Below are 23,455 nucleotides of genomic sequence, written 5' to 3' on the forward strand. Positions count from 1 at the left end.
TAATGAGAAAATTATATTTTAATGTGTTAGACTCTAGATGCTTAAAAAGCACTTAATGATATTTGACATCTCTTCATAATAAAAATCTTCAATAAGCTAGGCATAGAAGAAACACAATTCAGCAAAATAAAGGCCATATATGACAAAGCCATAATTAACAACATATGAAAGGGGGGAAAATTGAAATCCTTTCCCCTAAGAACTGAAACAAGATGACGATGTCCACTTTCACCACTCCTATTCAAAATAGTACTGACAGTTCTAGTCAGAGCAATTTGATAAGAGAAAGAAATTAAAAGTATCAAAATGAAAAAAGAGTAAATCAAATTGTCATATATATATATATATATATATATATATATATATATATATATAGACATTGAAGGAGGAGAGTGAGGGATAAGAAATTATGCAATGAGAACAATATACACTATTCAAATGATGACTACACTAAAAGTAAGACTTCACCACTATGCAATATACGCAATAATAGAACTGCACTTATATCCCCTAAATTTATATGAACTTTTTAAAAAGAAAAAAACAATGAATATTTTTGTGTCCTTTATATATAACCAATTTATTTTAAAAGAATCACACTGATTCTTACAGTAATGTTACTATTTCTGCTTCTTTTGTTCAAATATATTAATGTATTATTGCTTAGTCTTTTATTTTTAGTGTTCCTGTGCCATTTAGTTTTATATGTGTTTCATAAATATAGCATAGTTTGGGATTTGGCTCTTAATCTGTTCCAATAGACTTTGACTTTTAGAGAGCAATTTAAAGACATTTATGCATGTTTGGGATTTATTATGTCTGGCCCTGCATCTGACAGAATTTCTTTAATTTTTTAAAACAATTTATCTCTTTCACTCCCCTCTCCTCCACATTCTTTCTCTTTCTCCCTTTTGCTCTCTCATTTTTATTTTTTCTGTTCAATTCTTTCACTAATGTGGGCACTCCTTGAAGGCAAGGACTTTATTTTTGTGCCAAACACATGTACAAAACACTGTAATTTCTGAATGAATAAATAATTCTATAGCTTAAAATTCAAATAGCTAATTGTCAATTCTGTCACACAGAATTATCTTATACTTTACTTAAATTCACAAGAAATGACTGAATATTGATATAATTTAAATTATATTTTTAGAAACATAAAAATCAAATACAGAACTTTATATGAAGCACTGTTGTTTCATTTTATCCATCCATATATCACTTAAATTTTTGTCTGCAACTCATGTCATTTTCCAAAAATATTACTTTACCTTGTACTATTTCAGAAATATGGAAATAATTAAATTTTTACCCATAATACTAGTGATCTTTTTTATTTAGTAATCTATTTACTTGTATCAATAACTGCACTAAGACTTAACCTAGCAGGGTTTTTTTTTTACTATAACATTCAAACTGAAGTATTCCGTTTCTTGTTTAGGCTGGTAGTGTTTTTAACATATTTCATGGGTTTTATTTTGCAGGAAAGAAAGCCTCTGAGCTAATGTGTCCTCTGAGACCATAAATCTGAGAATACCTTTTTGTGGCTTTCTCAGAATATGACAGTTTGGATCCTGTCTTTTTGACACCGTGAGTTAAGTGATTCCCACATCACTGTTAAATCAATTGTTGAAAAAGAGGAGAAAACATAAAGACATGGTGTTTTTAACTCTTCTGAAATGGTTCCAGTCAAAAGAAATTCTGAGTAAGCTGAAGCTGATGATATAATAGGTTCCCCTATCTTATCCGATTTCTTATTGAAATAAAATTAAATTGATGAGCCCAAAGATTGAGAACTGACTTATCAGATCAAGAAAATAAGATATAGTTTGCCAAACTTAATGCTGATGTGCAATGCTTTTTACATTAATTCCTAGTGTCTGAAGACCCAGGGCCAGAAGTTTATAAGGCTAGCATTTCAAGTGGTATCTGGTTCTCTATATATTATTTTGCCTAAGGATGCTGGTTAAATGAGAGTAAAACAGTATACACAGCATTTGCAGGCTTGCCGATCTGATTGAAATTTCTGTCATTAAATATTTTCATTTGGAAATTAAATGTTTTGTTAGACTAAATTATATGTAACAATATGGCTATAATATAGTGAGTCTTCCTCTCTTTCTGTTTCTCTACACACACACACACACACACACACACACACACACACACACACACAGAGCTGTTATTTGATAATGTATATCAAATTACTGCTTATGTGATTTTATTTTATTAAATAAATGCTATCAGAATTGGTAGATGTTATCTTTCCATAATTTTCCTGTGGATTAATTAAAAATAAACTTCCTGGGGATTTGTAGAACTGAAATTCATTCACTTTGTTTCCTTATGCTCCACTTACAACATTTTTGTTTAATGCTTGACTTGGTTAGTGTTGACTCAATACCTATGATACATTTTTTTGCATTTTAAAATGAACCCTAAGCAACTAGGCGGAGCTGCAGCTCCATGGTAAATTGTAATCTGTACTGAGAGTTCAATATTAAGAAACAGTTTAGAAAAATATGTGACATATAGAATTTAAGGTGCAGGCTTAATTTTACCTACTTCTCAACTCTTACCAATTATATATTCTATTCATAACACAAATTCTGTCATTATTCTTGATGATTAATATCTTGTAATTAAAAACATTTTGCTATACTTTTGAGATCTGCCCTTATTTCTGCTGCATTGATCCAATGCATTCATATTGAATTAATTTTTGCTTGAGCAGTTCGCTATAAATACAATGAAAATCCATTACTTCATTTTGAAAAGCTAGATTGGATACATAAATTTCATTAGTCATTAGATAATTATCAATTCCACAGGTAATTTTTATAGATCCAACCAGATACATAATAATTTTTATTAAAAATTTACTATAACAAAAATACCCCAAATTTCATTACATGGTCTTTCAGATTTTGTGTACTGTGACTCTAATACATTTTACTTCTGTATAGCAGTGTTCTTTTACAGTACAAATTTACAGGGAAAATAAACTTATCATTAAAAAGTTGCTGGCAGTAAGACACTGGTTCAAAATAGTTTTTAACATATAGAGTTGTATTTAATATGTTTAAAAGCTTAGACTATGAAGCAAGTTTTCCCTTTTTTTCTCCTAATATATAATGTCTTAGTCTGTTTGTACTGCTATAACGATATACTTGAGCCTAGTTGATTTTTACATAAAGTAAATTTATTTCTCCCAATTCTGGAGGCTATAAAGCCCAAGATCAAGGTGTTGACAGGTTTGGTGCCTGGTAAATGCTGCTCTCTGTTTTCAAGATGATGCCTTGTTGCTGCATCCTAGAGAGGGGAAGAACCCTGTGTTCTCACATAATGGAAGGGATGGAAAGGCAAATAGAAAGGGCCTACCTTCCAGCCCTTTCATAAGGCACTAATTCATTCATGAGGGCAGAGCCCTCATGATTTAATCACTTTTCCCCAAATCACAATGGAGATTAAGTTTTAACACATGAATTTTGGGGGACATTCAGACTATAGCATATGCATATAGACATATGTGTACCTGGAAGATCATTCTAAGTAGGGCACTTTAATTTACTCACGTGATGTGTAATGCTATATAGTTGTGGTTATGAGCTCAAATATGGAGTCAAGTAAACCTGATTAAGAACTCGGCTTTTGCTACTTATTAGTTCATGTGACCTTAATTTCACTACAACAAATCCGTAAAGCAGTCATAATATCTACTTTACATATTATTGCTATAAGACTAATTGTCATGATGTTTAAAATGGTCACACACTGTTATTATTATCTAGGAATGGGATAAGTAAAGATAATTGGTGTCCCAACTTGGAACATGTGCAATAAAATTTACCCATAAAAAGTGAAATAATAAAAATGTAACTTGTGGTCTATGATTTCTGAGTGTTCTGCAATTCTAACAGAGGATTATATGAAAATTAACAATAAAAGATAGGATTTGAGAATTTCTTCTTCTTTACATTTGAATTAATGGGTTGATTCCCGCTAACAGGCCAAGTGATGGGAGGAGAACATTTTAGATTCCTTCATATCCACGTTTTCAATTTCCAAGGGAAAGATGGCACAGGACTTGCAAACTAATGGATAGCCCTTAAATTTATGATTAGTTTGTTGTGGATAACACAGAACCCTCATTGTTCTTTGAGAATTAAAGGTAAATCCATAGGGTATAGAATCATAAAGCCACTGGTATCAAATATTTTACTATAAGAAAAAAAGAATGTAGATGGTAACAAGTGTTAACTGATTGCTTAAATGATTTGTTTTATAATTGACCTTACCCCATTAAATATGATCTTTATCACTATAATTTAGAACTGTGCTGTCCAATACTACAATTGTTCAGCACACACATAGATACTTAAATTTAATTAAAAGTAAATTGAATTTAAAATTCAGTTATTTAGTCAGACTAGCCATTTGAACTGCTCAATAGACAAAGAACTACACAGCACGCAGCAGAATATACCCATCATAACAGAAAGTTGTATTAGGCAGCATTGATCAAGACCACTGTTCTTCAACCTTTATTTTTTCTTATTGCTCCTGTACATAGCCTTTTTAAATATTTTTTTCTAATCACTTCTCATCATCAAATTTTATAGCCAAATATATATGTTTTATGTACCTGTGTCTAGTACATAAAAATAATAAGGTCCAAGAAACTCTTGAGAATGCATGATGTAGACCTATAGAAAGAGAAAAGAATCAGTCCATAGATCAACACCATGAAGGGCAGAACAACATTTAATCATGTGTTAATGTTCAAAACATCTATAAACCACTTATTAAATTTACCTTCCTAAATATGCAAATAAATGTAATTACAATAAATATGTGGAGGTAAATTTAAAAGAATATTTAACTCTATTACTGTATTACTTTATTAATATGCAAGTGAAATTACCATGAAATATTTTTCATGCCAAATGTAAAATAACAAGATTAGATCTGTGTTATCTTTCTACCATCTTCTTGTGAGTATCTCCGGTACCAGGAAATGTGGTTGATACTGGGAAGGCTAAAGGAAATAGAATAGTTCTTGGCCAACAAATTTTAAAAGACTGGTGTAAAGATAAGGTAAGTATCTAGATTTCCCAATTCCAAATCCAGAACTTTTTCTACTAAATTATATTGTTTTGATACATCAACTGGAAGTGATGTGCTGGGTCCAGTTAACACCAACTCTCAAGGGCCAACTGTAAAATATTAAAAGGTTTTGGGAGACTATTGGTACTATCACATTGGTAGTTTAATATCAGCTATAGTTAAAATATGTGCTCCTTGGACGTGAGAAAGAAAACTATGAATCAGGGGTTTTAATTTGCCTTCAATAAATGATTGTTAATCATTTGCGAACACATCACTGTCAAACACCTTTAACAAAAGAACAAGATTAACTTCTCAGACCCAATTATCCTAATTCCACAGCCTTTATTAAAACCCTGGAAATCAAGCAAGTGATGGAAATGTCAATAAGCCCAATTTCTTAATAAATTCCAGGAATAGATGGCTTCATCTATTAGAAAACCTACTGAAAACTCACCTTAAGTGAGATTTTAATGATGTTTGGTACCAAATATCATCCGTGTTTGCTCTATCTATTACTGTCTATCAGTAAAACTAACACACAGGGCATTAATGCTAACAGTATTGGTTTTACAATTAACACTGAACTAAACTTCATGAAGATAAACAAATTTGTGAGGAGCACATAATTTACATAAAGTCTGGAACAACTTTTCATGGTTTCGGCCAGCAACATGACAGAAAACTAAAAGACATTGATCTGGCATGCCATTATATGTTTTTTTCTGCTAAACCAATTTTCCAATAAGGTTACTGCTGATAATACTGGTTGATATGGTTTGTCTGTGAGTCCCCACCCAAATCTCATCTTGAATTGTACTCCCATTAATTCCCACGTGTTGTGGGAGGTACCAGTAGAGTGGGGCACTGCTGAAAAGATACCCAAAAATGTGGAAGCGACTTTGGAACTGGCTTTCAGGCAGAGGTTGGAACAATTTGGAGAGCTCAGAAGAAGACAGAAAAGTGTGGGAAAGTTTGGAACCTTCTAGAGACTTGCTGATTGGCTTTGACAAAAATGGTGATAGCGATATGAACGTTAAGGTCCAGGCTGAGGTGGTCTCAGATGGAGATGAGGAACTTGTTGGCAACTGGAGCAAAGGTGACTCTTGTTACATTTTAGCAAAGAGACTGGTGGTATTTTGCCCCTGCCCTAGATATTTGTGGAACTTTGAACTTGAGAGAGGTGATTAAGGGTATCTGATGGAAGCAATTTCTAAGCAGTGAAACATTCAAGCAGTGACTTGGGTGCTCTTAAAAGCACTCTGTTTTAAAAGGGAAAGAGAGCATAAAAGTTCAGAAAATTTGCAGCGTGCTGATGCAGAGAGAAAACCCCATTTTTTGAGGAGAAATTCAAGCTGGCTGCAAAAAATTTGCATAAGTAACAAGGAGCAGAATGTTAGTTCCCAAGACAATGGAGAAATTATCTCCAGGGCATGTCATAGGTCTCATGGCCACCCCTCTCATCACAGGCCCAGAATCCTAGAAGGAAAAAATGGTTTCATGGGCTGGGCCCAGGATCCCCATGCTGTGTGAAACCTAGGGACTTGGTGTCATTTGTTCCATCTGGTCCAGCAGATGTATGGAAATGCCTGGATGCCCAGGGAAAAGCTTGTTGCAGTGATGGGGCCCTCATTGAGAACCTCTGCTAAGGTAGTGTGGAAGGGAAATGTGGTGTGGGAGCCCCCACACAGAGTCCCTACAGGGACACCACCTAGTAGAGCTGTCAGAAGAGGGCCACTGTCCTCCAGACCCCAGAATGTTGGATCCACTGACAGCTTGCACAGTGCACCTGGAAAAGCCTCAGACACTCAACGCCAGCCTGTGAAAGCAGCCAGGAGGTGGGCTATACCCTGCAAAGCCACAGGGGCAGAGCTGCCCAAGACGAAGGGAACGTATCTCTTGCATCTGCATGACCTGGATGTGAGACATGGAGTCAAAGGAGATCACTTTGGAGTTTTAGAATTTTACTGCCCCATTGGATTTTGGACTTGCATGGGTCTTGTAACTCCTTTGTTTTGGTCAGTTTATCCCATTTGGAACAGCTGTCTTTACCCAATGCCTGTAACCCCATTGTATCTAGGAAGTAACTAGTTTCCTTTGGATTTTACAGACTCATAGGCAGAAGGGACTTGCCTTGTTTCAGATAGACTTTGGACTATGGACTATGAGTTAATGCTGAAATGAGTTAAGACTTTGGGAGACCGTTGGGAAGGCATGATTGATTTTGAAATGTGAGGACAAGGGCCTGGGGTGGAATGATATGATTTGGCTGTGTGTCCCCACCCAAATATCATCTTGAATTGTATTCCCATAATTCCCATGTGTTGTGGGAGGGACCAGTGGGAGATCATTGGATCATGGGGATGGTTTCTGCCATACTATTCTTGTGGCAGTGAATAAATCTCACAAGATTTGATGGTTTTCTCAGGGGTTTCTGCTTTTGCATCTTTCTCATTTTCTCTTGCTGTTGCCATGTAAGAGGTACCTTTCACCTCCCACAATGATTCTGAGGCCTTCCCAACCATGTGGAACTGTAAGTCCAATTAAACCTCTTTTTCTTCCCAGTCTCTGGTATGTCTTTATCAGCAGCATGAAAACGGACTAATACACTGGTGTTAATTGGTCTCTCCATATTAAGTGAATATTCTAGATTAGTATAAAGTAATTTTGTATGTATCATCTTTGTTTCTTAAATTTCTTTTTTCTCTAAATAGCCTTTCTCACCCAGCACTATGATAAATGAGTGAGACTAAAACCATGTAATTTAGAGTTTTATGCTGTTTTTTTTTTTTTAGTAGAAGCATAGATTCAGTGCTTGATACCCAATAATGAATTATTTCTCAAAATATTTTCCAAATATACCAATCATGAGATATTGCTGCCAGAAACATTTTCCTGGTGATATTATATTTTAAAGATTTTCTGAGCAACTAAATCTGTCTTTTATCCACGGGTACCATCTTTCTTCAATATTTAAATTTTTGTAGACCCTTCTTTCAACTACTGGTTCTAAATGAAGTATAAGGCTTCTTGGTTTTCTCCTGATGATACCAAGCTTTTTGAAACCCTCTTCAGGGGAAGCTGATATTTATTTTGTTTGGACAAACTCAAATTAACAGTGGAAATAGATGAGTAGAGTTCCTGTTCTAACTTTGGACTTTTATACTAACGTAATCATTTAACATTATTTTCACTTTGGAAAACAATGCATTCAAATATATTTCCTTCTCCCAACGTTATTTCATGGTAATTTCAAAAACCATTGTTTTGGGGGTGATGTTCAGATCAAAGTTTCAGCCTCTTCCATCTCAATTAATTTTTAGATGACTGATATTATAGCCATCTACTCACTAGTTATTACACACGGACACATACCCTATGCAACTCAGCATTGTAAATTGTTCTTTATAAAACACCTAATCAAATAAATCAATCATCTTACAGAGGCAGTTCCTGTAAATCTACTTCCTTGCACAGAGTCTTTCAATAGTTCTCTGTTTATCTAAGGTAAAGTAGATTTTAGATGTGTCGTGGCTCACAACTATAACCCCAGCACTTTGCAAGGCAGAGGCTGGAGGATTGCCTGAGCCCATGAGTTGGAGACCAGCCTGGGCAATATAGTAAGACCTGGTCCCTACACAAAAAATTAAAAATTAAATGATTATGGTGGTATGCACTTGTGGTTCCAGCTACTCAGGAAGCTGAGGTGGGAGGATCGTTTGAGCCTGGGAGGCAGAGATTGTAATGAGCCAACATAATACCACTACACTCCTTCCTGAGTGACAGAGAAAGCTCTTATCTCAAAAAAAATTAAAAAAAAATTAAAAATTAAAAAAAATATATAATTAGAATCCATTATTGGCTTCTCCCCTTTGTGTTTCCTAAACATGCTAAGTTTCCTTGATTCTAATATACACATCTTGGTCTCAGAATCTTTCTTCATCCTCCATGGTGCATAAAATAATGGTGAATCCTATCATTTATAGCACATTACATTTGTTGAAATACAATTGATTTTATTCAAGCTTCTTCCAGCAACAAAAAAATCTGTTTCTTGTTGTCATTTTAGCCTACTCCTAGGCCTTTTTTCTCTCCCTGTTTCACTCTGTTCACTCCTAACTTCTTCAGGAATTTCTTGACTCCACATCCTGTCTATACAGGTAACTCACGAAAATTCATTTGAAGTCATTTCTTTCTTCTACTCGTCAGATCTTCTTTTTGATGACTTACTTGATATTCCATATTCTTTTACTACTTTTAAGTTTAAAATTAAGTTTTTCTCCATCACTCCTTCTAAGCAACATCTAATTCTCCTGACTCAAAAAGTAAACTTCCCTCTTCCTTTTCTAAACTTTCCTCCCTATGTAAATTATCCAGGCTTAAAACTGTAGAGGTAAGTTCAATTTCTACTACTTTTATAAGTCTACTGCTTTAGCTAACTTTTTTCCTTTCTGTTTTCACTGGCATAGGTCCAGACCAGGCCTTCATTTATATTTAAAATAATCTAAGAAACTCTTCTTTTGTTTTCTTCAACTTAACATATGTTTCCAAATTTTTCAAATCAATCATCTTACAGAGGCAGTTCCTGTAAATCAACTTCCTTGCTCAGAGACTTTCAATAGTTCTCTGTTTATCCAAAGTAAGGTAGAATCCACATTTCTTATTTCTGATTAATACTGGAAAAATAAGTCAAAACTTGTCCTACCAATAATGGGTTTTGTGGAAGGAAAACATAAAACAAAGTAATTATGTCAAGCCTTTCATTAAAACATTACAATGTGAAAGAACAGCTTTAAAATGTGTATTCTGCAGGGAGATAACAGATTGGTGAAGGTCAATCATAGTTGAGGTTATTCCTAGAATTGAATACTGTTCATGTTATCAGGAGTAATGGGAAACTGAGGCTCTATTAGTTACAGAATAGAAATAAGAGGCAGCCAGATCGAGGTTGTACTTTAGTAGCTTTTGGTTATAAAATTTGAGTTTAGCAAGAGGGGTGGAGAAAAACAAATGGGGTCTAAATTATTTCAAGGATTAGAAGAAAAAATTTAGTTTTATTGGGGCTGTTATTTGAAATCATAGTTGATATAGGATAGACAATATAATATTATTCTCAAAAGACATGCAAAGGCATTTCTTAGCTTTACTTTCAGCTATCTGTTATATATTTTCAAAGCAATTGTTAATTAACATTTCAGTGAGAAGAATTTTCCCAATATAAAATCTCATTGATTTTAATATTAAGGTAAATACATTGTATTAAGAATTGCTTGATGTGGTAATGCAGTGAATTTAGGGGAAGTAGTTAAGTATATATATGCAACTATTATGAAATAAATTATTGTTTTTTATTAGTTTACTCAAAAAGTTAAATAAGGCCACATAATTAATCATTGCATGTGTTCACTTGACTGGACTTCAGGGTGTTTAAATGTCTGGTTAACAACTATTTCTGGGTGTGTATGTGAAGGTGTTTCCGGGTGAGATTAACTTCCAAATCCATAAACTGAGTAAAGCATATTATCCTCCCCAATGTTAATGCACATCATCCAATATATTGAAGGCCTGAACCAAACAAAAAGGCAAAGATAATTCTACCTGCCTGTCTGAAAGCTGGAACATTGATTTTCTCCTGCCTTGAGACTTGGACTTGGATTGCAACTTATGCCATTGGCTGTCCTGGTCTAGGCTTCTCATCCTCGTCTAGGCTTCTCATCCTCTGTAATTGCATGAGATAATTCCTTGCAATACAAAATTCCCATGTCTCTCTCTCTGTATAAATATATGTATATGTGTGTGTGTATATATATATATATATATATTTGTGTGTGTGTGTGTGTATCCTATTGGTTCTGTTTCTCGGAAGAACCCTGTCAAATACAGATTAAATGTTAATGCCAATCAAAAATGAATTTATTTACAACAATCTTAGTAAATATAGTTACTATACTTAAATGACTATAATGGCAAGCAAATATTCACTTAAGTAGTTAATATTAATTGTTTTATATCTCATATTCTCGTCTTTATCTTTTCAGCAGCACAGTTTAGAAAAGTCTGAGTAATCTATGAATTCTTACATGCTATATCCAATTTTCCTAAAATATGTCTTGTAAGTCCATCTCCATTTCCCTGGCAACTGCCTGAGCTCACCATTTCACTACAACCCAACAGTGTTTTAAAAAGACTCATCAGGTCAACAATATCCTTTTTGGATTTACATTAACCCCTACCACATCTATTCATTTCCTAAAACAAACAAACAAACAAACAAAAAACATACTTTTTTTTTTGCCTAATAAATTCCAATTATTTTCCCTTTTCCCAAGGGAAAAATAAATCTTTATCACAGACAAGGCTCTTTGATTCTTGTTTACCTTCCTACCCTCACTGTGAACAATTTGGAGAGTGGAACCCTAATCATATCTAACAATGTTGATTGGAAAAGTCACGCTTGAAATATCATGGGTGCTTCTTTCCTACCTTCTCCAATTGTGAGAATGTATTTTCCTTTGAATCTGAATATGTATGCCTTTCTGTTTTTGAATATTTTTCTAATACAGTTGTATAGTTTATCTATAAATATGTTTTCATAGCTAACACATTGGATCTACTTATTTATTTTTAAGATTCTGAGATCATTAGAATCCTCTGTCTACTGCCCTAGTTCCTGAACAAATGCTGATCGCCTTCTCTTTAACATATGTGGAAAAAAATGATTTTGATTATGACAGCTTTCAATAGATAATTGAGTGAATGGTTCATGTAACTTTCCCTCTTTCCTCCAAATTTTGTCTTTTATTTTTTCAGTCTTTAAGAATAATCTTCTTTTATAATTTTTAATAACAAGATTATGCTTTAATCATTTAAAAACCAAATGTTTATATATATTTCAGTAGTTCCTCTTGAAATGCAGAGTAGGTAAACAACAATCACGCAGAAATTTGAAAAATGCATATGAGTTAAAACTGCTTTGATAGTAAAGCTAGGGAAAAGCAAGAGGACTTCTGGGGAAGTTTTCTGTTAACTGCATTGCTAGGGCATTGAATAGAGAGATTGATAATGACAGGGTGATGTTTTCAAACAATCAACTGACACCGGAGACAAAATTATGACATATAGTTTGTTTCCAATGATAATGGGAGGGGCAGTATAGCAGATCAGGTGGATGAGCTAAAGGATAAATGTCTTAGTTGTACTGAACAAGAGAATGCAGCTGGTGTAAATAGCATGGTCTGAGTAATAATAGTACACAGAACAAGTGTAGGAAAGAATGATAAATTTAGAGATTGTCACCATGGATCAGAATATGACTCCATCTAGTGTTAAATTCTTCCTATGGCAATAACCAATATTCAGTGTTCCAAAGGAAGATGAAAACTCACAGACTGTGCCTAGGCAATTTATTCAACGTTATTTATCAGATGAGAAATTTCTGTATCAGTCTCATATGAAATCGTTGAACAACTTGAATTATGCAGTTTGAATATCCTAATATTTTTCTGCTGGCAGAACTGTACATCATATTGATGAGCATAAAGGTAGTGAAGCTTTTAAAATAATCCCTGAATAATCCCTCCACACTATTCTATTCTCGTTTACCATCAAAATACAATGGTTATTCACAGCTAGTGCAATATATATACCATTTGAATGCATTTTGATATCAAGCGTGGGTCACAATACATTTAAAAACATGTTAAAGAGAAAATGCTTCAGTATTCATGTAGCCAATACAATACTAGCCCGCTTTACAGAATGTTCATGTTTACTTTATGTTTCTACATTTTTAATTTTTTAATTAATATAATTTTTAAAATCTCTGAGATTCTTAGAAATATCCAGTTGGTTATATAACACAATTCTACTAAAATAAATAAAAGTAGATTTTATTAGAATTATAGTCAGAGGTAATGGAGTGGAAAAAAAATTGATATTTGAAGCTAGAAATGTCTTGGGCTTTAGTCTTTCTGTTGTCACATTTTAGATGAAAAATATTTGGGGAGTCACTTATCCTTCAGTAGATTTCTATTTCTGCATATTTAAGCAGATTTAACAGCTAAAACACCATCAGTTTATTAGCTCACAGTTTTATATATTAGAAATATAAGTGGGCTTGACTGTTTTTCTCCTAAGTGTCTTACCAGACTAAAATTAATTGTTGACCAGACAGATCTTGTCTGGAGGCTCTGGGGAGGAATTTGTTATGAGCTCATTCAAGTGGTGGGTAGAATACAGTTCCTTACATGTAGATTGAACATGCATATTTCCTTGCTGGGTGTTAATCACAGGTTACTCTTTGTTGCTAGAGGCAACCTGTATGCCTTCTCATGTACTGCTCCCCATCTTTAATACCATCAAACAAAGACTTCCCCCTATGTTTACCATCTGGACAAAATTTTTTGCTAAAAAAAAAGGTATGTGATTAGATTAGACCCAGCCAGAGGAGCCTCTTTTTTATATAACAATTTAATGTAATCATGGGAGTTATATCTCATCACATTAGTAGGTTTCGCTCACACTCACAGGGAGAAGACTACACAAAGGCAATATTTATGGGAAGTCATTCCTACAATTTTGCTTATTACAGGAGCCAATTTTTTTATCTGAAAAAACTGAGATTAATTATATCTTCCATGAACAGTTGTTGGCAGTAGTAGAAGAGTTAATGTTTAGAATCACTTGCCACATCATAAACAGTGAAATTACTAATTGTTCTGATAAACATTTGACCCTCATGGATGCATATTTTATTTATAAACAAGAGTATATGTTAGAACATTCTTTCTATATTAACTCTAAATCTATCTCCTTATAATTTCCCCTAGACTTTGAAGTCAAGCAGATAATATGTAATCTCTCATCCATGTTTATTCACTCTGTGGCATTGGTCCAGCACTTGTAGAAACTCCATTTAATGTAAGGCACTCAGTTCTCGGGATCAGTGAACCAAAATACACGCCCCCCGTAATCTCAGAGGGTCCTCCTTAGAAGAAGTAACTTGAAATGAGATATTGTAGAAATTAATTAGGTGAATGGGGAAAGAATGAGCCTTTCAGAAATAAGCATAGGGATATTAGAAAGAGAAATAAGACAGCAGGAGAAAATAAAAACAGCTAGAAGACTGGAAATTATTAGAAAAGTGTATAGTATTAGATAGGAAAAGTAGGCAGAACTTGTTACAGGTAGATGAGAGAGAGAGGGGGAGGATGCAGAAAGAGAGAGAGAGAGAGAGAAGACAGTATTGAAAGCCGCTAAAGTTTTTTAAGCATGAAGGTAACATAATAGACATTAATTGTGAGAAGGCAATTATTCTATTTACTATGCAGATGAAGGCAAATTAGTTCAAAAGTAATTAAGAAGACTAATCAGATAGAATATTAGACTAGTTTTGTGATGATAGAGATAGACATGATTTATTTTGAAATAGCTAGATGACAACCAACATAACTTTATCGTAAATGTAATATAGTAGGGAAGAATCAATGGATATTAGGGATTTCTTTAAGATACCTACTTGGCCTATGTTGATAATTTGTGTATCATTAATTGTTTTAAGTTTAAAACCCAGCAGTTAAAACTTGTGTACATTGTGGGGGTTTGGCAGTATTTAAAAGGAGATGTCAATTAGTCTGTTTAACAAGGTCTGGCATTTAGAGTGGAGCAGAAACTTGAGAAAATAACATGGAAGCGACTGCACATAGATGAAATGGAGCTGCCACCATTCGTGGAGAACGTGGAGTCTCTGACTCAGAAGTCACCAAAGAGAGTTCAGAGTTCTGAACATCAAGCCAGAAAGAATTACTTCCTATGACTTGAGGCAATAGAGTTTTCCTTGATGACATTTGGACTTGTTGAAGGCCAGTGGCTCCTTTGTTCATGTTTCTTTCTTTCTTTTTTTTTTTTTTTTTAAATAAGGACATTCATGCCTATCCCACCATAAAATGTCAGAAGAAAATAACTTATGTTCTAACATCAAAGGTTCACACATGGAGAGAAATTTTGCCAGAGCTTCATTCATACCTGATTTCGATGACTTAGGTAATACTTTGGACTTATTGATTTGATGTTATTTAGATAAATTGTAGGCTTACAGTTGGTGTTAAAATGGATTAAACTTCAGCCTAAATGTCCATGAATAATAAACTGGATAAAGAAAACAGAGTACGTATACACCGTGGAATACTAGGCAGCCATAAAAAGAGAATGAGATCATGTCCTTTTCTGGGACATGGATAGAAGTGGAGGTCATTAACCTTAGAAACCTAACACAGAAACAGAAAACCAATTTTGCACGTTTTTATTTGTAAGTGGGAGCTAAATGATGAGAACACATGGACACATACAGGGGAACGATACACACTGTGGCTTTCCAGAGGGTGGAAGGTGGGAGAAGGGAGAGGATCAGGAAAAACAACTAATGACTACTAGGCTTAATACCGGGGTGATCTGTACAAGAAACCCCCATGAACAAGTTTACAGGTGTAACAAACCTGCAAATTTACCCCTGAACATAAAATAAAAGTTTAAAAAAAGATTTGTGGATTGTTGGGGTAAAGTACATTTATATTGCTTGTGGAAAGATCCTGATTTTTGGGTAGCCACAAGGTAGACAGTAGTGGGTCGAATAGTATCCTCCAAAACTTGTCCATCAAGAACCTGTGATTGTTCATTTTCACAGTTTCATGCTGTGATTGTTAGTACTGAGAGTCAACTTGATTGATTGAAGGATGTAAGCTATTGATCCTGGGTGTGTCTATGAGGGTGTTAGCAGAGGAGGTTAACATTTGAGTCAGTGTGCTGGGAAAGGCAGACCACTCTTAATCTGGGAGGGCACCATCTAATCAGCTGCCAGTTTGGCCAGGAAATACAGCGGGCAGAAAAATGTAAAAAAGCTAGACTGTCTTAGCCTCCCAACCTACATCTTTCTCAGATGCTGGATGTTTCCTGCCCTCAAACATCAGACTCCGGATTCTTCAGCTTTGGGACTCGGACTGGCTTCCTTGCTCCTCAGCTTGCAGATGGCCTATTGTGGGACCTTGTGATCTTGTGAGTTAATACTACTTAATAAACTCTCTTTTACATACATATGACTAATACACATGTCTACCATAAACCTGTGAATGTAAACTTATTTGAAAATTGAATGTTTATAGATGTAATAAAGTTAAGATGAGGTTATACTGAAATAAGATCACTCATAAGTCCATTGACTGATGTCTTTATAAGAAGATGGGTGAAGACATGGATACACAGATACAGAGAGAAATGGCAAGTGTACATGGAAGCAACAATTAAAGTAACATGTGCAAACCAAGGAACACCAAGGTTTGCTGGCACCCACCAGAAGCGAGGAGAGAGTCATGGAACAGAGTCTTCTCTAGACCCTTCAGAGGGAGCATGGTCCTTCTGAAACCTTGTTTTTACACTTGTACCTACCAGAATGGTAAGAAAACACATTTCCATTGTTTTAAATTGCCCAGTTTCTGGTACATTGTTACAACAGCCTTAGGACACTAACCCAGAAAATACAGGAAAAGATAAGGCAGACCTATAGTGATAAATGAGAAGTTTTTTTTTTTCTTGCCTTTTCTTCACACTACGAAATTAGAAAGACCCAAGGTATTGTATGATCAATGTGTAGAGTTCAGTTGAATAAATATAGATGTCTCTTCTAAAGATCCTTTCATATAAATAACAATGTATTATAAGTTTTAAAACTTACGTAGAAATAAAACTTATGACAATGATAGCACAAAAATGGGAGAGAAGAAAAAGAAGTATACTCTTGTAAAGTCCTTATCTTATGTGACGTGTGTACTAATGACAGTACATTGTGTAACTGTGTCGTTTATTTGACATAAATATCAAATATTTGCAGTATGCTAAACAAAAGGGAAGGTGGAAAGTCTATGTGCCATTAGATAATTTTGTGTCCAGGGCTTTCTTTTTCCATGCAGAATACCAGGTTTCCAAACTTCACAGCTGACTATCAGAAGCTTTTGTTATACTTTTTTGTTCAAATTTGCCTCAACCAATTGAGATTATTTTGCAAGTACAAACTTTAATAATTACTACCAGGATTAATTTGGGTCTTTTGAAAAGAGAGGACAATTAAGCAAGAAAAATGCTAAGGGTTCAAACTTACCTCATTGGAGAGGTAAAGCAGCTTGGTATTGGTAAAGCTTTTGTTAATAAAAAGTAGAAAGCGTATCTTAAAATTTAAAAATTATTGACTCCTTTGAAAGATAAATTTTTTGTTATTACTATATTAAATGCCTAAAATTTTTAAATGAATTGATGAAATGCCTCACTTGTGCTAGAATAGAACCCCCATGAAGTAAGATGGAACTTTGAATAGAGAATGATTGTTTATGAATACATTTTAAATTTTCAAATAAAACAAACTTATACCAATTAAGTTTCCATGGTTTATCTATTAAAATTCTGGAAATTTAAGGTAATGTTTCTACTGTTATTGCTGATGTCTGAGACTAGTTGTGGATGTTATGCCTTGTGTTCCAGTGAATCCAATATTTAATATTGAGAAACAATTTCATATATCAGGTGGCTGTGTCATATTGTTAGAAGTTTTCAAGTATGGGTTAGATGAAACTTGGCAAAATTTTCTAGACTTTATTTGAGAATTAAATGGATCATTCATTTAGTTGAGTGTTAATGTATACTCCAAGTCCAAGCAATACTGGCAACGTAAGTTTTAATAATATAATTTTATATTTTACAGATACCTAAAAAACTTTTTCACTCACTGGTTCCAGTTTAATTTTCATAAAATATCATTTGAAAAATCAGTAATGTAAAATCAAAATTTTATAGAAAATATACTTAAAGAAACATATAGGAATTTTAACAAGAGAAACAAATATGAGAGTTTACTAATTGCAAACTCTATGGAAAATGTGTTTCTACATACTTTACACTATTAAGAATCACATTTTCAAAACTCTTTATCTGCTAGTATAAATTTAAGCTCTTAAAATTTAAGTGTTTTTGTTTTAGCAAATGTGATAATTCATTCTTATAGTAGATATTGGAAGGCTACATAACAGTCGTGTTCTATTTTTGGACTTCTTAATACTTCCATTTTGGGATATGAAATCCCATTTTGCTTAAAATGATTAAGTTGGCAATGGGAAAAATAAAAATTCTGGTGAGTTAATCTATAATGCAGAAAAGATTGGAGTATCTGAGTAATAAGAGAATTACAGAAAGCTTCCCATAATCTCTTTCACATAACTTAGAAAATGTATTTCTCTTTTACTCACCTTCATTTTCTTTTTATACCTGATACCCTGTTTCTTTTTAAGATACAGGTTTCTGTTGGGTATCATACTGTTTCTGGAGGAAAACAATTAATATGTTGTGAAGTGATAGTCTGAAGATAATGAATCCTTTTGGCCTATTTTTCCTTTAAAAGGTATTTTCATTTAGACTTTTGTGTTGACAGTTTTTTAAATATCATTACTTTAAAAGGTGTCACTATTATCTTCTGGTTTGCATAGTTTCTGACAAAAGTCAGCTGTTTTTATTATATTTTTTATTATATTTTCATACTTTCTGTCTGCCTTCAAGATTATCTATGGTTTGCATCAGTTTTACTATTTGCATTTAGCACTCTCTCTCTCTCCCAACCCCCACCGTGTTTGTGTGTCTGTGTCTGTGTCTTTATGTATGTGTGTGTGTGTTGTACTCATCGTGCTTGAGGTTCTCTGAGCTTTGTGGATTGATGTATGTTTTTTGCTGTTTTTGGAGATCTTGGCCTTTATCTTTTCAAAATTTCTTCTTCCTTGTTTTCTCTCTATTTTTGCTCTGGAACTCCATTCATATTTATGACTGACTATTTTATATCTTTTCATGGCTCTTCAGTGTTCAGTTTTCTTTTTCTCTAGTTTTTTCTTATTTTTCACTTTTATTCCAAAATAATTTTCCATCTCTGATACTGTCATTTTGTATTGAGTATACTATTTTTACAACGGTTTTGTATTAGTTTTAGAACAGTTTGGGGGTTTACAGAAAACATTTCCCCCATACACATTTTCTCCTATTATAAATGGCTAATATTAGTGTGCTACATTAGTCACAATGATGAACCAATATTGACACATTATTAACTAATATTCATAGATTATATTAGGGTTCACTCTATGGGTTATATAGTTCTATGGATTTTCACAATTGCATGATGTCATGTATCCACCATTCTAGTATCATAAAGAATAGTTTCACTACTCTCAAAATCCCGTGTGCTTCACCTCTTTCCTCCCCTCACACATTTAATCCTGATCCTTTTACATTATTTATAATTTGTCCTTTTTCATATTGACATAAAGTTAGAATCATACAGTATGTCATCTTTCCAGATTGGCCTTCTTCACTTAGCAATATGCATTTAATGTTGTTCCAGTTATTTTCATGGTTTGATAGTTTAATTTTTAAATCATTGAGTAAATTTCCATTTTACTGATATACTGTTTCATCCATGCACGTATTACAAGATGTCTTGGGGCTTCCAGCTTTCAACAATTATGAATAAACCTGCTATGAACAATTATATACACATTTGTATGTGATATACATTTCCAACTCATTTGAGTAAATACTAGAGAACTTAATTGTTGGACTATATGGTAAAATTATGTATAGCTCCGTAAGAAAGTGCCAAACTGTCTTCCAAAGTGGTCATGCTATTTTGTATCTCCACCAGAAATAAATGAGAGTTCCTGTGGCTTCACATTTTCACTAGCATTTGGTATCATCATTTTTTCTTTTTCCTAGAAAGGGTCTCTCTCTGATCACTGAGGATGGAGTTCAGTGGCACAGTCTCAGCTCACTGCAGGCTCAACTTCCCAGGCTCAGGTGATCTTCCCATCTCAGCCTCCCAAGAAGCTGGGACTACAGGTGCATGCCATCATGCCTGGCTAATTTTTTGCATTTTTAGAAGACGGGGTTTTGTCATGTTGACCAGGCTGGTCTTGAACTCCTGGACTCAAGCAATCTACCTGCCTTGACCTCCCAAAGTGCTGGGATTACAGGTGTGAGTCATGGTGCCTGGCCTGCCCATTTTTTAAAGGACATTTTTTTCTTATTGTTCATTTAAGAGTTATTTGTATATAAGTTTCTTAACATATGCATGTTTTACAAACATTTTCTCTCATTTTGTGCTTGTCTTTTTATTCCTTCACAGTCTCAAACAATAGAAGCTTTGAACTTATAAGTTTCCAACTTATGTTTTTCTTTCTTCTTTCGTGGATCGAGCTTTAGATGTTGTATTTAAAAACTTCATGCCAACCCAAGGTAACTTAGGTTAATACACACTAAGATTAATATTCACCTATGTTAATTTCTGGAAGTTTTATAGTTTTGTGTTTTACATTTAGATCTATAATGCTTTATGAGTTACTCTTTAGAAAATGTGTAAAGTTTGTATCTAGATTTATTTTTCCTTGTGGATGTCTAGTTATTCCAGCACAATTTGCTTAAAAGACTGTTCTTTTATTGAGTTGCCTTTGCTCTTTATAAATGATCAGTTGATCATATTTGTATGGGTCTATTTCTTGGTTCTCTAGTCTGTTCCATTGATTTGTCTATACTTCCAGCAATACCATAAAAAAGTATAGCAAGTAGGCTTAGATTATTGATTTTAGATTATTTTATCTAATACATGCACTGAATGACATAAATTTCCCTATAGGTACTATTTTCACTGAATCTTACAATTTTTTAAATCCCTCCCTCCTTTTGCCCAACCTCTGGTAACCACTATGAGTTCAACACTTTAGATTCCATATGCAAATGAAATAATGTGGCATTTGTCTTTCTGTGCCTGGCCTATTTCATTTAGCATAATGTTCTCCAGTTTCATCCATTTTATAGCAAATGACAGAATTTTCTTTTATAAAAGGTTGAATAGTATTTCATTGCATATGTATAACACATGTTCTTTATCCATTGATGAAATTCATTCATGAAGACTTAGGTTGAGTTCATATTTTGTCTATCATGAATAATGCTGTAATGAAAATGGAGATGCAGATATACTTTTAACATATTGATTTCCATTCTTTTGTATATATATTCAGAAGCAGATACGCTGGATCATATGGCATTTCTATTTTTAGTTTTTGGAGGAACCTCCATACCATTTTCCACACGGATTTACTAATTTACATTCCCACTAGCAATTTACATGAGTTCCCTTTTTTCTCCATGTCCATGCCAACATTTGTTCTCTTTCTTTTCTTGTTTTAAATAAAAGCCATTCTAATGAGAGAAAATTAATTGTGGTTTTAATTTGTATTTTCCTAGTTATTAGTGATGTTGAGCATTTTTTCGTATACCTATTGACCATTTGCATGTCTTCTTTTGAAAACCTTCTGACTTTATTTCACATTTTTAAATTAGGTTGCTTTCTTGTCTTTGAGTTGTTTCAATTTCTTAAATATTTTGGATATTAACCCCTTATCAGATGTATGATTTGCAAATATTTTCTCCCATTCTTTGGGTTGCCTCTTCACTTTATTAATTAGTTCCTTTGATATGCAGAATTTTTTAGTTTGAAGCTATCTAATTTGTTTATGTTTGCTTTTGTTATCTGTGCTTTCAGAATTATATTTAAAAAACTATTGGCCAAACCAATGTAACGGTGATTGTCAGCTTTGTTTTCTTTCAGTAGGTTTATAGTTTCAGGTTTTATATTAATTTTCAAAATTCATTTTAATTTTTGTATGTGGTATAAGATAAGGATCCAATTTTATTCATGTGTGTTTGGATAGCCAGTTTTTCCAGCATCACTGATTGGAGAGACTATTCTTTATCTATTGTAATCTTGGCACCTCTGTAAAAAATCGATTAAGCATAAATATGAGGGCTTATTTTTGGGTTTTCTATCCTGTTCCATTGGTTGTTGTGTCTCTCTTTTTATGTCAGTACCATGCCATTTTTATTATAATTACTTTATAATGTGCTTTGTAATAAGAAAACGTAATGGTGTCAGTTTTGTTATTGTCACTCAGGATTGTTTTTCCTATTCGGGGTATTTTGTAGTTCCATCCAAATTTAAGATTGTTTTTCTATTTTCAGGAAAAACACCATGACTAAGTGGTATTTGTGTTGTTTCAAGTATGATTCAATGTACACAAACAGTAAATGCAGGATACAAATTAAATAAAATTAAGAATAAAATTATATGAAATCATCTCAATAGATTCAAGAAAAGCTCATGTTAAAATCCAACTTCCCATAGTGATAAAAATAAAACTTGCAAAATATTAAGCATAAAGGGAATATGCCTCAACACAGTTAAGGTGAAATATAACAAACATATAGCTAACATAATTCTCAATGACAAAATGTTGAAAACTTTTTCTCTAAGATCAAGGACAAGCATATCCATCCTCACCACTTCTTTTTAACATAGTACTGGAAGACATAGCCAGAGCAATTAGGTAAAAGAAAGCAATGAAAGGTATTCTAATAGAAAATGAAGAATTGAACTGTCTCTATTTGCTGACCTGATAATCTCATATATAGAAAATGCTAGAGATTCCACCAAAAAATTATTAGAACTGATAAATGGGGTCAGTTCCAAGAAGACCAGATAGGAACAGCTCCAGATTACAGCTCCTGGCATGAGCGACACAGAAGACAGGTGATTTCTGCATTACCAAGTGAGCTACCTGATTGATCTCACTGGGGTGTGTCAGACAGTGAGTGCAGGACAGTGGATGCAGCCCACAGAACAAGAGCCAAAGCAGGGTGAGGCGTCGCCTCACCCAGGAAGGGCAAGAGGTAAGAGAATTTCCTTTCCTAGCCAAGGGAAACCGTGACACATAGCATCTGGAAAATCGGGTCACTCCTACCCTAATACTGCAATTTTGCAAGGGTCTTAGCAAAGACACACCAGGAGATTATATCCCGCGCCTGGTTCAGAGAGTCCCATGCCCACGGGGCCTCCCTCATTGCTAGCACAGCAGTCTGAGATCTAACTACAAGGCAGCAGTGAGGCTGGGGGAGGGGTGCCCACCTTTGCTGAGGCTTGAGTAGGTAAACAAAGCAGGCAGGAATCTCGAACTGGGTGGAGCCCACTGAAGCTCAAGGAGGCCTGCTTGGCTGTGTAGACTCCACCTCTGGGGACAGGGCATAGTCAAACAAAACGCAGCAGAAACCTCTGCAGATTTAAATGTCCTTGTCTGACAGCTTTGAAGAGAGTAGTAGTTCTCCCAGTACGGAGGTTGAGATCTGAGAACAGACAGACTGCCTCCTCAAGTGGGCCCCTTACCCCCAAGTAGCCTAACCAGGAGGCACCCCCCAGTAGGGGCAGACTGAC

The 23,455-nt window shown here is 34.2% G+C and overlaps 1 protein-coding gene across 1 annotated transcript in view; it reads right to left on the reverse strand.

The window, feature by feature from the left end:
* The window catches only part of LOC126953401 (protein eyes shut homolog), a 253,500-nt gene that overhangs the window by 35,803 nt on the left and 194,242 nt on the right, over nucleotides 1-23,455 (reverse strand). The window lies entirely within an intron of this gene.

The sequence above is a fragment of the Macaca thibetana genome, chromosome 4 (genome assembly GCF_024542745.1).
Source record: "Macaca thibetana thibetana isolate TM-01 chromosome 4, ASM2454274v1, whole genome shotgun sequence".
In the NCBI taxonomy this organism is placed as follows: domain Eukaryota; kingdom Metazoa; phylum Chordata; class Mammalia; order Primates; family Cercopithecidae; genus Macaca; species Macaca thibetana.